This window comes from Pteropus medius, unplaced genomic scaffold (assembly GCF_902729225.1).
Source record: "Pteropus medius unplaced genomic scaffold, Ma_sr-lr_union100, whole genome shotgun sequence".
Lineage (NCBI taxonomy): Eukaryota > Metazoa > Chordata > Mammalia > Chiroptera > Pteropodidae > Pteropus > Pteropus medius.
Genome location: NW_024342467.1, coordinates 325,645 through 339,321, shown reverse-complemented (window position 1 = coordinate 339,321; position 13,677 = coordinate 325,645). Strand labels below are relative to the sequence as shown.

At 36.7% G+C, this 13,677-nt stretch overlaps 1 long non-coding RNA gene across 1 annotated transcript; it reads right to left on the bottom strand.

Moving 5' to 3' along the window:
* Positions 1-5,922: 5,922 nt before the first annotated feature.
* On the bottom strand, positions 5,923-12,783 carry LOC120601897 (uncharacterized). The gene is made up of 3 exons (XR_005652582.1): positions 12,677-12,783; positions 7,873-7,933; positions 5,923-6,180 (listed from the first exon to the last, which is right to left on the bottom strand). It is a non-coding gene; the product is annotated as an uncharacterized LOC120601897 (long non-coding RNA).
* Between the last annotated feature and the right edge of the window lie 894 nt (positions 12,784-13,677).

Sequence of the window (13,677 nt, the reverse complement as noted above, 5' to 3'; positions counted from 1 at the left end):
AATCTAGAGAGCTGGGAATGGTCGAATAGCTGCTATGGGGGCAGATACATCTGCATTCCCAGAGTTTTTCATGGTACAGGACACTAAACTATTTCCTGTGGACCAGAGGCGGGCAGCAGATGAGAGAGGACTCTCACGGGTCTGGCCCAGTGCGGGTCCTAAAGAAGAGCAGCAAGAAGCTGGCAGTGAGGCCACTTTCCTAAGGTTCAAAGCAGGAGGGGAAAGTGGCCACCTGGCATCCAAATGGCTCTACCAGCCAATGACAAGGAAACTGCAGGAGGGCGGTCTCCAACACCTGGAATCACAAAAGTTCCCCATGAGAAAACAATCAGCTTTAACCCAAAAGGCCCAAGATAGGTAAATAGAGAAATGCTAATGAGGGTTTGTGTTCCGGGCAGACTTTCAGGGGCCAAGGGAGGTTTGCCTGTTAAATCAAGGTCAGGGCTTAGTTAAAATCCTGGGTCCCAAAATCTAATTACTGAATTGAGCCTGTTTTGTGACCTTAACTGACAGTAGAATGATCTATTACTTAAGCATACACAGAAAAGTCATGTGGCCTGAGGAAATTTTTATCCAGGGGTACCCAATGATTACTGAATAAATTTTAAAGGGGCAGGAAAGATGAAAATAAAGATGATTTACCATGAGGCCCATACCAAATACATTATATGTATATTGTTAACCTTTAACAAAGAGCAGCCAGATATTACTCAGGACCCAGATATTTCTGGGTTTATTTGGGAAATGCAAAGAATTGCAATTCAGGATGTGCAGTCTAATGGTGAACCACTTGCAAGTTCAGAGGAACAAAAGAGAAGAACACTCTTTTATAGACTTGGAAAGAGCTGTTGTAAATGAAGCGTCCATTGGAGGAACCTGAAAGTTCAAAGTGTAATGACTTTTCATTGGCTGCATTATGGCAGCCTCCCATTGGCTGAGCTGTTAGTGTGCAAAGAGAAATCTTTTCTTCCTCCTGCTGAAGTAGGAGTCATTTCCTGTCAGAGGTGGAATGTGTGTCTCTTCCTGTTGGAGTAGTCGTGTGCATTGAGTAACATATATGTGAAAGTTCTCTCTTCTAGCCTCCCAACCCCATTTTAAATTAGGTTTCTGTTTATTAATTTTAATATATATTAGGCAAGATGTTTCATATATTCCTGTGAATTGAGGAATGATAATACTCTCAATTTTACATCTATTCTACTCAAAGTGTGGTCCATGAATCAGCATCATCAACATTATCTAGGAGCTTTTTAGAAAGGAAGAATCTCAAGCCTCACTTCAGAAATGCGGAATCAGAACCTGCAGTTCACATACACAGGGGATTCACATACATATTAAAGTTAGAGAAGTGTTGCCTTATACCACCCAGCTGTCCGTAAGAAACTCTTTAGAGATTTTAATACCTACTAATTGAGACATAACCAGTCCATTGAAGTCCATCATAAAGGACTCATAATAATAACAAATATGTTACAGCACTTTGGCATTTTCAAAGCTCATTTTATCTCTGTTATACTCACAGTTAACTGGTTAACTTTTAATCTAGTTTAGGTATTTCACCTGTTACCTCATGCACTTAGTGCACAGGCAACTGGTTAGACAAGTGACATGAAAACCTGTCTCTAATACCTGGTGTTCCTAGGCCACCTTCCAATACCAAGAGAAGATTAGATAGTTCAGTATCTGTTATTGGGTAATATATGTTCATTAGCTTATCTTTGCAATATGGCCACAGAGCTTCTAGATTCTGCAGATAATAAATGAGAGACAGCCTTCCAGATTACCATAGCCTCAGGAAAACTTGTTTGGGTGGCCTTATCAGCAGAAATGGATCCTCTGTATGTTTACTCTCCATTATATCAGCCTCTCTCACTAAATGGGAAGTCCCTGGCTGCAAATCAAGAGGCAAATTACCATGTGAGCTTCAGTGGGTGAATTCAAGGATAGAATCTGCAAACATATTTCACTTTGGAAAGCCAAGTAAAATGCAATATGATAGCAGAGAGCCACCCTAGACCCATGCCAGGTGTGAGTAGCATGGGCTCATGGTGTTTGAAGAAAACCAAATCAATATTTATTGAATGAATAAATAAATCATAAACAAATGAAGTGAATTGCTCTGGGATTCATATCTTTTAGACTAATTTGCATTCCTATAACTCCATAGTTCCTTGATAAATGAAATTTTTTTTTTTCATTCCTTCTCACACTTAAACTCACCTAATAGCTGTGGAGATTTCATGTATTTCAGCAGAATATTGAAATTCGGACAAAGCCATCGTCATAAGATCACGAACTATAGTGTTGTAAGTTTAAATCTGGATTCTGCCACTTCTAGGCTATATAGGGTAGTTACCTAACTTTTGGAACTCCTTGTAAAACAAGATTAGCAATGCTTCATCTCTAAGGTTATTATGGGATTTACAGATTATAACATCTGTGGAAGTTTGTAGCATAGTGCGCATATACAGTAAGTCCTCAAAAAAATCACTGTAAACTTTTTATTACCTCACCCTCCACCCTAGATACATTGTTCTAGATTTTCTTAAACTTTATCCCTGTCCTTACTAGATCCAACCTCTCAGGGTAATTTAAAATGTCTATTTCTATAAATTATTCTTAGGAACAGAGCACAGAATTAGTTTATTTTTCTACTTTCAAGTTCATTTGCTCATTTGCTCATACATTCATTCTAATAATCATTTTTGAGCATTTAGCAAGCATCATATTTAATTCCAATATATCCAGCTAGAAATAAGCCTCATTTTAAAAAAATTCTATAATGGGTGCTACAATCAAAATACTTGCTGTTTGCTCTGCTCTCCACCTGCATAGATTGTCCATACATAATGCCAATGGAAATGGATCAATACCAAATATCCCAGACTAGACATATAAAAATTTTCATATATGTCTCTTCATAATAAAACATATTCGAGTAGGAAATGACATACATATATCAAGTCATATGTATGTCTAATATTTTCTTAATTTTTCTTTCCTAGAAAAAGAAAAGCTCAAATATTAGACTATCTGATTCAAAAAAAGGATACCTGTCAACGTTTTTAAACTTCATTTAGTGAGACGTGGCTTTTCCTAATTACAGTCTGAATTCTCCAGGATGCTGAGCTGTAAATGTCATGATTCTGCCTGAGCAAGTCCATTAAGCATCCCACTGATAACCACACATAATGAGTTGCTTATATTAGGTACTTTTATGTTCACAAGCACTTCAGATTCTACCAAACCAAAGCCAAATGGCTCAAATTAAGAAAACTAATACCAATTGTCTGTGGGGAGCTGGAACACTATTTTAGATTTTGGATTAGAAACAAAAATGATTTAGCCTCAGTCATAAGTGACTTTATAGCCTATATCTTCTGAGGAAGCAAAAAACTAACTTAAGGAGATAAAAAGATCTAACCTATAAATTTTGTAGATGTTTTCAATAATAAAAGTAGGAAACGCAAGTGAAAAATAGATCTCAGAAAGAAGGTACACTTTCAAAAATAAAATATTAAGTCCTGGGAACATTGGTGACCAAAAAAATGAAGAAACCCAGTTTAGTCAACAGTGGTACAATGTGAGAAGATGAATTTTCTATTAGAAGAGTGATTGGCAAGAGATCCGACCAAGCAGAAAGGTGATGAAACCCTTAGGTGGCATGTGGGAGCAGAGCCTGGGGCTTCTTTCGGATTGTGCCACTTCTCTGGGTTGTAGGAAATAAATATGCTGAAACAATATCAAATGTTTAAACAATGCTCAGAATTGTATCTCATCCTACTGAGCTGGCAACAGGGTTTCAAAGTGTTTCCATAAACCTTAAATCTAGCATAAATAAGTCTACCTCCTTGCTCGTGATTCAGGTGAATCATCTTGTGTCCCCAGCATTCTGTCTGGGCCAGAGCAGGTGCTCTGTAGATATTTATTCAATGATGGAGACAGAACTGAACTAAAATTTTGTTTAGATGTTCCTGTATCTCAGGATTTTGGAATTAATTGTGAGCTTTTAGTGTGTATATTACTCTAACAGAAATTAAACTAATAAAATAGACTTTATTTAAAAAAAGGCCAAATAAAAGTTAATGATACTTTTCACATGATTGAAACAGAAGATCCAACATATATGACTAAAATGATTTTTAAATATTTAAATTTAAATTCTATTTGAAATAGTGAAATGAAAGTTAACTGTGAGGCCTACATGCCACTCATCTCTCCCTTCCTTCAGTATTTTCTACTCAGAGAGTAAATATACCAGTGCTGATGGGAAATAAAATACAGCTTGATAAATCCTAGAAAGTATTCAATACTCTACAATACAGCTCTTAAGAAAGCTAGATTAGAGAACACAGCTTACGCCAGAAGATCTAAGTAATTTTCCTGTTTCCTCCACACTAAACTGCTATTTGTTTCACTTCTCATATCAAAGGGTGAGTTATTACAATGCAATGAGAGAACAGGCCAACACAATACCCTTATGCAGTAGCAGGGTAAAGGAAGTACCAGGATCTAACAAAGAAGAACCCGTTGTCCTCTTGCCTGATGTGGAACTGTCTTTTCCCTTGCTGGCTGTGTGTCAGCAGCCTAAGTCGGACTCTGCCATCTTAGTAAAGAGAATGCAGAGAGAACATGGTTGGGCTATTTCCCACACAGTAAAAAAGGCTCTGGCTCTCTTACCATACCAGGACATGGATTAAGAAAATAGAAGAGGGGGCAAAAACCAAATATGAACTATAGCCTAATACAGAGACCCTGCCCAGTAGTAAATATATGGCTCAATTAACACAAGAGTCCAACCAGTCAGATTAGCCCATTGTCTCTTAGGCACAGAAAATTAAGCATATAGTTAGAGGTGAAAAAACTCTCTCCCAAGTATCTTCGCTTCATGGAGAAAAAAATAGTAGAATCCTCTTCCTGCTGGTTGAGGCTGCTATGTGAGAGGAGCAGAGATTAAATTTCCCCTCCTGTTGGTTCAGAAGTAATGATCAAGGTTCTGTCTAGAAGTTGTAGTTAGGGTCTCTTGAATTCAAAGAATAGAGTCACTAAAATCAAAGCAGCGGAAGAAAAGCTAAAAACAAAAAACAAAAAAACAGGCCCTCAGATAGGGTGCGCTCTCTCTGTCTCTCTGTCTCTCTGTCTCTCCGTCTCTCTGTCTCTCCCTCTCTCTGTCTCTCTCATGTGCTCACACGCATACACACACCTTTCCTTATTTTCTTGCTTATCAGTTCCATTCTTCTTTTACTCATCCCCCCAACCCCACCACACTTCAGTTAGCTTCCTCTGCTAAGTGCAGATACTTCTCTTAACATCAATTTGCAATAATCTAAGTGGAGACTTCAATTTTCAAGACCATTTTACTTTTTAGTTCCTGCCTCCACCATTAATTGACAATTTCTCTGTGACATTTAGTTTATATCTCATCAGGTTAATTCTTCTTTGGGCCACTAGAGAGGTTATCTTGCTCCTGCATATCCTAACCTCTCAGAAGTACCTATAATGAGGCTTTTAAACACAAGTCTAAAATGGTTCTGAGACCAATTCTGATTTATGTGCATGGTTGGGGTGATCCCTCCACACCACCAAGCTATGCTCAGGACGCCAATTGGATGTCCTGTGATTTAACTCAATTCTGACACTATCTACCCAAAGATAGCATCAAATGCTGCAGGTGAAGGGCTCAGTCCTACAAGACTGCCCCTGGTTCAATTCAGACACCAGTTCCAAGTTCGGGTTGTGCTTCTGACCAGACTGGTTATAAACCAGAGGTTTCCACAAACTCCTCCTTGGGTTCGATTAACTTTCTAGAATGATTCACAGAACTCAGAGAAATATTTTTACTTACTAGATTACTGGTTTATTAGAAAAGGATGTAACTCAGGAATAGCCAGATGGAAGAGATGTATAGAGGTATGGGGAAGATGTATAGAGGTATGGGGAAGATGTATAGAGGTATGCCCATTCCAGGTGTGTCACTCTCCCTACATCTTCACATGTTCACCAAACCAGAAACTGTTGTTTTGGTTTTTAGGGAGGCTTCATCACAGAGGCGTGATTGGTCCAAGCTCTAGCCCCTCTCCCATTCCTGGAGGATGGGAGGTGGGCCTGAGAATCACCTCATTAACAAAAGACACCTCTATGGGTCTCTTCACTCAGGAAATTCCAATGGTTTTAGGAGCTCTGCAGAAAAGACAAAGACCAAATATATATTTCTTATTATAAATCACAATATCACAAGTCAAAAAACTGCTATCCAGACTTGGGTCCAATCAGGCAAAATGAGAGCACTGAGGGCAGCAGAGGTCAATGTCAAGGATCCCTCTCACAGCTAACTGTTCCAGGATGCCTGTTGCATTTAGTTGTTCTGTACTGTACCTTCTGTTCTACCAAACATGACTGAACGGAAACCGGCTAATAGCAATGGCTTCCAATTAATTAGGTCATCTGAGCAAAGTGTCCATTTTAAATTTATTTCTTATTCTCTTCTCACAGAGTAATCTATAAAGATATAAAAACAAAACTTTATTTGAAAAAGGTCAATATTTAGTGAATAGAATAATAATAATTTTTAAATGACTGCCAAGAATTTTTCACGTGTCTAGCTTTTTTACACTAGATGAAATTATTGACTTGATCAAGTTGGTGTACAATATATATTAAGTTATGGCTTATATTCACTTGTGTTTAATTTGCCATTTTAAATAAAATTATTGTCAATGAAAGTCATCAAGTTTTCTGTAATTTTTTACAGATCTCAATGAAATTTTATACATGCTCAAACGATCATATGGATAGATGGTTTCACTGGGTAGTTTTATAATTATCAGAACTACTAGTGTAGTTAGTAATCATGTCTCTTAGACTATAAACATACTACAGTTCAATTAACTATGCAAGAGAATAAAGTTCAAATTAGTGTTAAAAATGTTAGTTTAAGCATACTTTTTGTGAACAGCATTAGAAATATAACTTTTAAAAACACAATTGGAATGGAACAATAACAAATAAACATAATCTAAAATAGTGTCTGACCTATGACAGGTACTCAATAATTGTCTGGCTGAATGAACAAACACAGAGAAAACAAATAATGTAAACTTAGAATATACAAGTATATGTATGAAGAACCATAGAATAACTAACTTGACATAGAAGAGAGAGAAGAATGTGTTTTTACATTTAAGGGATCCAAAAAATGATAAAATAAATAATGTTCAAGTAGCTGCTGGAAATGTAAGAAAAGTAAAAATCATTTAGATCAATGTATGAATGTTTTTACTCTCTATTATTGATTTGAACTAATAGGAATATTAAAATCCAAGAATAATTACAGGTTGAAAATATTAAGGAAGGAAGAATTTAATTAAATTTTGCAAACACTAGATCTCATTTAAATATGAATGCCTCTTCAGAAAGGGATTAATAATAAAAATGCTAGTATAAGTTGAAAAACTCAAGAGCGTTGAAAAAATTTTTAAATAAAAAGATAAAATTAATTTATAAAGATAAATTATTCCAATAATAAATACCAATAATGCAGTAGCAGAGAACATAACAGGAAGCCAGGAAGGAATTAGTTTCACAGTAATAGATTTACAGAAAGAGAAAATGTCTAAAAGAACCATTAGGAAATTTCCTGGCACAATGTGGTTTAACAGCCAAAAGCTGAAAGTGACATTTATTTAATAGAAAAGATACACATATACACCATAGTACAGCCTATGCATACAAAAGATTTATTTAGAGTTGGCTTTTTGTTAAATTCCTTAAGGAGAGCTAAATCTAAATAAAGAATTTCAACTTACAATTTTTAAATTGTTTTTACAGTAATTAGTATATGAAAGATGAAAAGTCAAAGAAAAAATAACTTACTTAAAAAATAAGCATCTCTCCATCTAAGTGCTTCATGTTGTTCCAAGTCTTTTAAAACAGTCTATAAGATGACACAGCATCAATAAAGTTAAAGAATGATGATATATTATCTTCCTAAATAAATCTTTTTTAAAAAGTAGAGAAAAAGTAACATCATAAAGCTTTTCCAAGCTCACTAGGATGCTAAACTTTAAAAACTGAGAGAGGTATCATTTTCTATAAAGCAAATAATTCAAAAGGTCAGGAAATTGTATTTTTAAATTTTTTTTTAGGAACTTTTAAAGGAACATTAATTTGTTCATGTCACCACGAGTATAATTTGCTATTTACTTCTGCAGTAAATACCATTTTTATTAGTGGCCTGAAATAGTTAATGCCTTCCCCCTCCCTGGCAGATGCCTACTTTTCTGACACACTTGAACTGTTCTCTACAATGCAAACCCAAAATTGACTGGAAAGGAGCAAAGTGAAAGCTTATCTTCACCCACAAGAGTGACTCTAAACACAACGGTAATCGTGCCAGACAAAAGAGACATAATTTCATATTTACAGTCAAACATCACTTATAAATACTTTGAAGTTAATTAGTCCTTTAAACTTTCAAGGTTAAAGTGTTTCTGGTTAATTGGCAAGCTAGCATTAAAGTGAAATGCATGGTTTCTTTTTGGTTCTGTTTTATTTTTAATAATATTGGGCTAAACATCTGTCCAGAACCGTAACAAATCACATCAGTTGCAAGAGCTGGGTTGTCTCTGCATATTTTTGGATAGTAAAAGGAATGAAGGTCTGTGATTGTCTTCTCCCAGCCTCTGACTTTCTCGGTCTTCTGGATTACTCAATATTTAATAAATAAGTGGGTGAGGGAAGGAGGGACAAAGGGATAGATGGAAGAAGGGAAAAAAGAAGGAAAGAATTATTATGATTTGAAAGTGCTTGAACTAGCTCAAAAATCACTGAGCAAAACAAGCCAACCAAAGGTTATATGAATTTTCTGGGGTACAATAGGCCAGCAGTTCCCCGCCTGAAAAATAAGTGGACTTTCATTTATTTTTTCTTGAGGCTTAAAATTTCTTGTATATAATGAAGACTTTTATACCACAATCGGTTTAAATGTGAATTGTCTGAGTTGTTACACCTGAAGTTTAACTTTACTTAGTAGTACTTCTAAAATGTGATCAATGACGCCATTTCATGGTTTGCCTGGGATGGTGCTGTCTTGAAACTGTCATTCCAGAGTAATTAGTAGCAACTCATTTCACTCTCAAAAGTGTCCAGGTTTAAAAAATAATTGATATGGTCACTCAACCAATGACTAAATGTCTTTGAAAATCCTAGTTCTTATTAAAAGTAGAGCTACCAGAACCTAATAAATTAGGACCTCCGAAGGGCAGGCCCAGGAATATTTTAATAAGTACCCCCTAAACAATTGTTAGGATTACTAAAGTTGGAGAACCACTGTATTTATTTATAATAGAATATATTGATTTTAATAAGGAGAAAGCTAGAAAGTCTAAGTAATGAAGATAAACTGGAAGAGGTGACAGTATTAAATAACATACCTCAGCCACCAATGCGTAATTTTGCTTATTTGGCAAGTTCCTTTATGTCCTATATCTCCTACCACCAGAACATCTCTTTGTCCCAGTGGCATGAGATTAGTAAAAGGGTACGGATACAAGGAAGCTAGCACTGGCAGACTTTATCCAGCTTCTATGTTGACATCTGCCATGACCCTCTGCTTTTCATCACTCCAGGTCTACGTATTCCTGTCCATGTGACCCAGTTCTCTCACTAAACTGGATGCACTCGGCTACCTATAAAGAACTGACCATTTCAAATGACCATTTCTTTCTTCCAGGGGTATATAATGTTATCTAAGTAATGGTCGAATTTCCTTAGATTTCATAAAATGCCCTAGAATCTTTCCCATAATCTTCCATTTTTGTCTAAGTTAGCCAGAATTGTTTTATGTTCTTTGCAACCAAAGAACATTAGTTAACAAATATAGAAATAAAAGACCACCTATGTACAAGTTTTCTACATTATCTCTCTATGTCCTCTCCTCTGTAGATCCAAGGTGTAACTTTAGCAAAATAAATATAATTATTCTAGTAATTGATGTTGAATTTTTTTGCCAAAAAATTAAGGGAAGAGGGAGAAAGTAGTGTAACCTCATGAAGGAAGAGATTAGCTGGAAGTCTTTTTTTTCTTCTTATAGCTTTCTTCTTCACAAATATTTGATGATTTTTTTGTTAAAATTGAGCAACCCCATTGAGGATTACTATATACAGGTATGTCCTGCTTTTTGAAAGTTTACATTATGCCACTTCGTTTTTATAAGAAATCTATATTAGGACTTGTTTTCACTGCCTGAAAGAAATCCAAAGAGAATTTTTGCTTTTATGTAAAGAGGTGAAAAGTGGAAATAAACTTCAGTGTTTTGTAGCAAACTCTTACAGAGGCAGCGTGTACCCAGAGCAACCCAAGTGGCACCGAGCTCCCTCCCCAGTAACTGTAGTCAGCGTCTCAGCATCAAGCTCCCATAGCTTCAAACAGTGTCTGTGAGCATCTGTGCTTTATCATGATTTATTTTGTACATTCATTAGTAAGATGCCCTAAGGTATCAGAAAAGCCTAAGATAGCTCTTAAGAGTAGGGTATTACACTTAAGAGTAAAACTGGACATAGTTAAGAGTTTCAATCATAGTGATCAATATAAAGACATTGTGCATGCATTGATTTTTGAGTCTGGGAACCCAAAGCTTATTACATATAAATTAACAGTAATTGCTTCTTTGGTTTACGTCATTTTGGCTTATGAAAGGTTTCATAAAAATGCTCCACTTTCAGATAGTGTAGAAAACTTGTACATAGGTGGTCTTTTATTTCTATATTTGTTAACTAATGTTCTTTGGTTGCAAAGAACATAAAACAATTCTGGCTAACTTAGACAAAAATGGAAGATTATGGGAAAGATTCTAGGGCATTTTATGAAATCTAAGGAAATTCGACCATTACTTAGATAACATTATATACCCCTGGAAGAAAGAAAAAAAAAATTTTAATTATTATGATTCTCATTTTAAAAAGAAACATGAGAATAAATAGCATGCTTAGCAGGGAAATATTGGTACAAGCTCCACTCCTCCATTCTGCAGGCATTCACAAGACTGCTGCTGACATATAAGATAGATTCCTTCTCTGTTTGTTCCAAGTTCTCCTGGCTTTCGGCCAACACCACAGCTTGCCAAGAATCTTTGCCCTTATTGCTCAAAGAATACAACAAGTCCAGGTGGCAGTCTCAGCTACCAATTCAATAGAGCCTATATTTTTTTTAACCCTTAGATGAAACAGTCCTCCACTGAGTAATGAATTTCTTAGGCTAAAAAAGTTAAATAACTTTAAAGAGTTACAGCAAAAATTCTGAAAGTGAAAGAATAGGTATAATTTTAAGAGGTGCCTTCACCCCTAAGTCTTAGGTTGCATTCCATTCTGGCCGTGAAAACAATATCAAATGTGTCGGTCACTGTTTCTGCTCATGTTCAGTGTCCTACAACATAGCACACCAATATCACAAGGTGCTACACCTTAGATAGTGTTGTGGCTAAGTTTCCAATAGATCATTACATTGAAGCTTAGCTTCATCAGGATGATTGGATATTTTGTACAATAGGCCAGGCAGTTGGTAGCCTAATGTCTTACTTGTGTTGCAATGCAGTATCCTGTGATGTTTTAGAGGCATGTAAGCAGAGAGAGCAAATGCAAATCCATAGAACTATTCCAATGATGATAAGTTTCTGTTCCTCCATGATGAAGGGGCATTCCCAACTCAAAAGAATATCTGCTACAGCGTAGCAGACCAGGTCCCCTAGAAGTACATTGCTAGTCACTGTTGCTAACAGTATAAGAATCAGCCTTGATGAAAGGTAATTTATACTGAGTCCAAGCATCGCTTCCATTCTGGCCATCATAGCTGTTATGTTCATGAACCAATAGATTAGCTGGAAAAGAAGGATGACTGACTCTCGTAGAAGAAATAATTTTTTTTCTCCTGGTTATTAAGAACCTCTTCTGCAATTATGGCCTCTTCATGAGCATTCACATGGACACAGAAATTCTTACACTGAGCCCATTCTGAATGGTTCATCTACCCTTCCCTAAAAACTTCTTTGTCCTCAACTCTCCAATATTGATTCTTCCAAGTCCCTGACCATCTAGTCAGAGCAGGACTAAAAATACCTCAGCATGTATTCATTCAGCCTTAACCATCTCTCAGTTATTGACAGGTCGCAGGCTCCTTGCCCCAATAGACACTGTTGCTGCCCAAGTCACTCTGGTCCTTCCTTCAGAGACATCTCTGACCTCTTCACAATCCAGCAATGAAAGGGTAAAAGTCTGGACTACAGGGGATCTTCAGCCCCAGTTTCAGTGCTAGATTCCAATTCCCTTACTTGTTGTAGATTTGAATAGCACCCCTGTGCCAAATAATTAACTCAAGAATTGGCATAGATCCTGACCTGAAGTAAAGTAGACAATAAAATAATTCCTTCCAGACAAAGTGAACAATAAAATGTCTGCTCAAAAATTTAACTAATATAAGCATTTTCCTCCTCAAATGTAGTTCAGGCCACCCTGAAGAATAGCAGCACTTCCTCTTATCTGCCTGGTACCAGTATATCATGAAAAGCCATCTATACACCAGGTTGAAGTTACTCTATCCCTGGTCCACCAGTCATAGTAAACTCCCACGAGGCATGGGAAGGAAGAGTAAAGTAGGAATACAACTGCTTATTCATATAATTTACCTGTGTCCTCAGGCATCTCATAGGCTCAGCCTCATAGGTTTCTCTTCCTTCTCAATCCACTTGATGTGGATTACTTCTGGGAGTGCCTGGCTTTATGGCCAAGTGTCTGAGACAACACCATTTCACATTAAGCATCAAGTAATGTGGTCATCTTATGCCAGATAGTTGAGTGATTCAGTCTCTACATGAGCCTAGAGTCATTTCTCAAAATCAAGGGTCATCTGCAACAGGAGACTTTGTATTTTCCCAAACACAGAGGGTCTCCTCTGTGATGGTTTTGGCGGGGCTTGTCACGGGCTCCATATAGCTTTCTGATGGGCCACAGACCATTCCAGCAGCACTGGATCCACTAGCTCACAAGAGGAAGGGCAGAGCTGCTCACCGTGCAGCATGGGCCAGCTGGAGAGCCCTTCTCACTTTGGGCCCCCTTCAAACTGGTAGCTTTGGGATGGTCACCCAGAAAAAGGTTAAAGGGTATGACGTTCAAAAGTGGCAACACTATGTCTAAAATCCAGAGTCGCGAAACTCACTGTGCCTGATAAATCCTCTTTTCAAACTTTGCGAATGAATGTTTCATTACCTTATATAAATTACATACTCAATAATTAACTTCAAAATGCTAACATTTCAATGTGCTACTCCGTTATATTAATCACGTTTGGTGATTATTTTTCTTCCACTTCATTTCATTCATTCATTTATTCTTTATTTAAACTTCATTTGCTTACAAAATGAATTGAAAGTGCCCCGTCATGTCACATATTGCTTTTTCCTAATAAAATGGTAGGAAGAAGTTGCAGAGTAAGATAGACTCATGAAATTCAAGTAAGTTCATCACTTAATACATTTAGTTTCTATATTATGAATCTGTATGCAGAAATCTGCCTATTTGAAAAACTACTTAAGGACAATTCAAAAGCTCTTAGATTGTGTATCTCTTGTGCAAGGCAAGCAGCATGAACTGCCATGCCTAAGCGAGAAATCATCCTTTGCTATGTTCT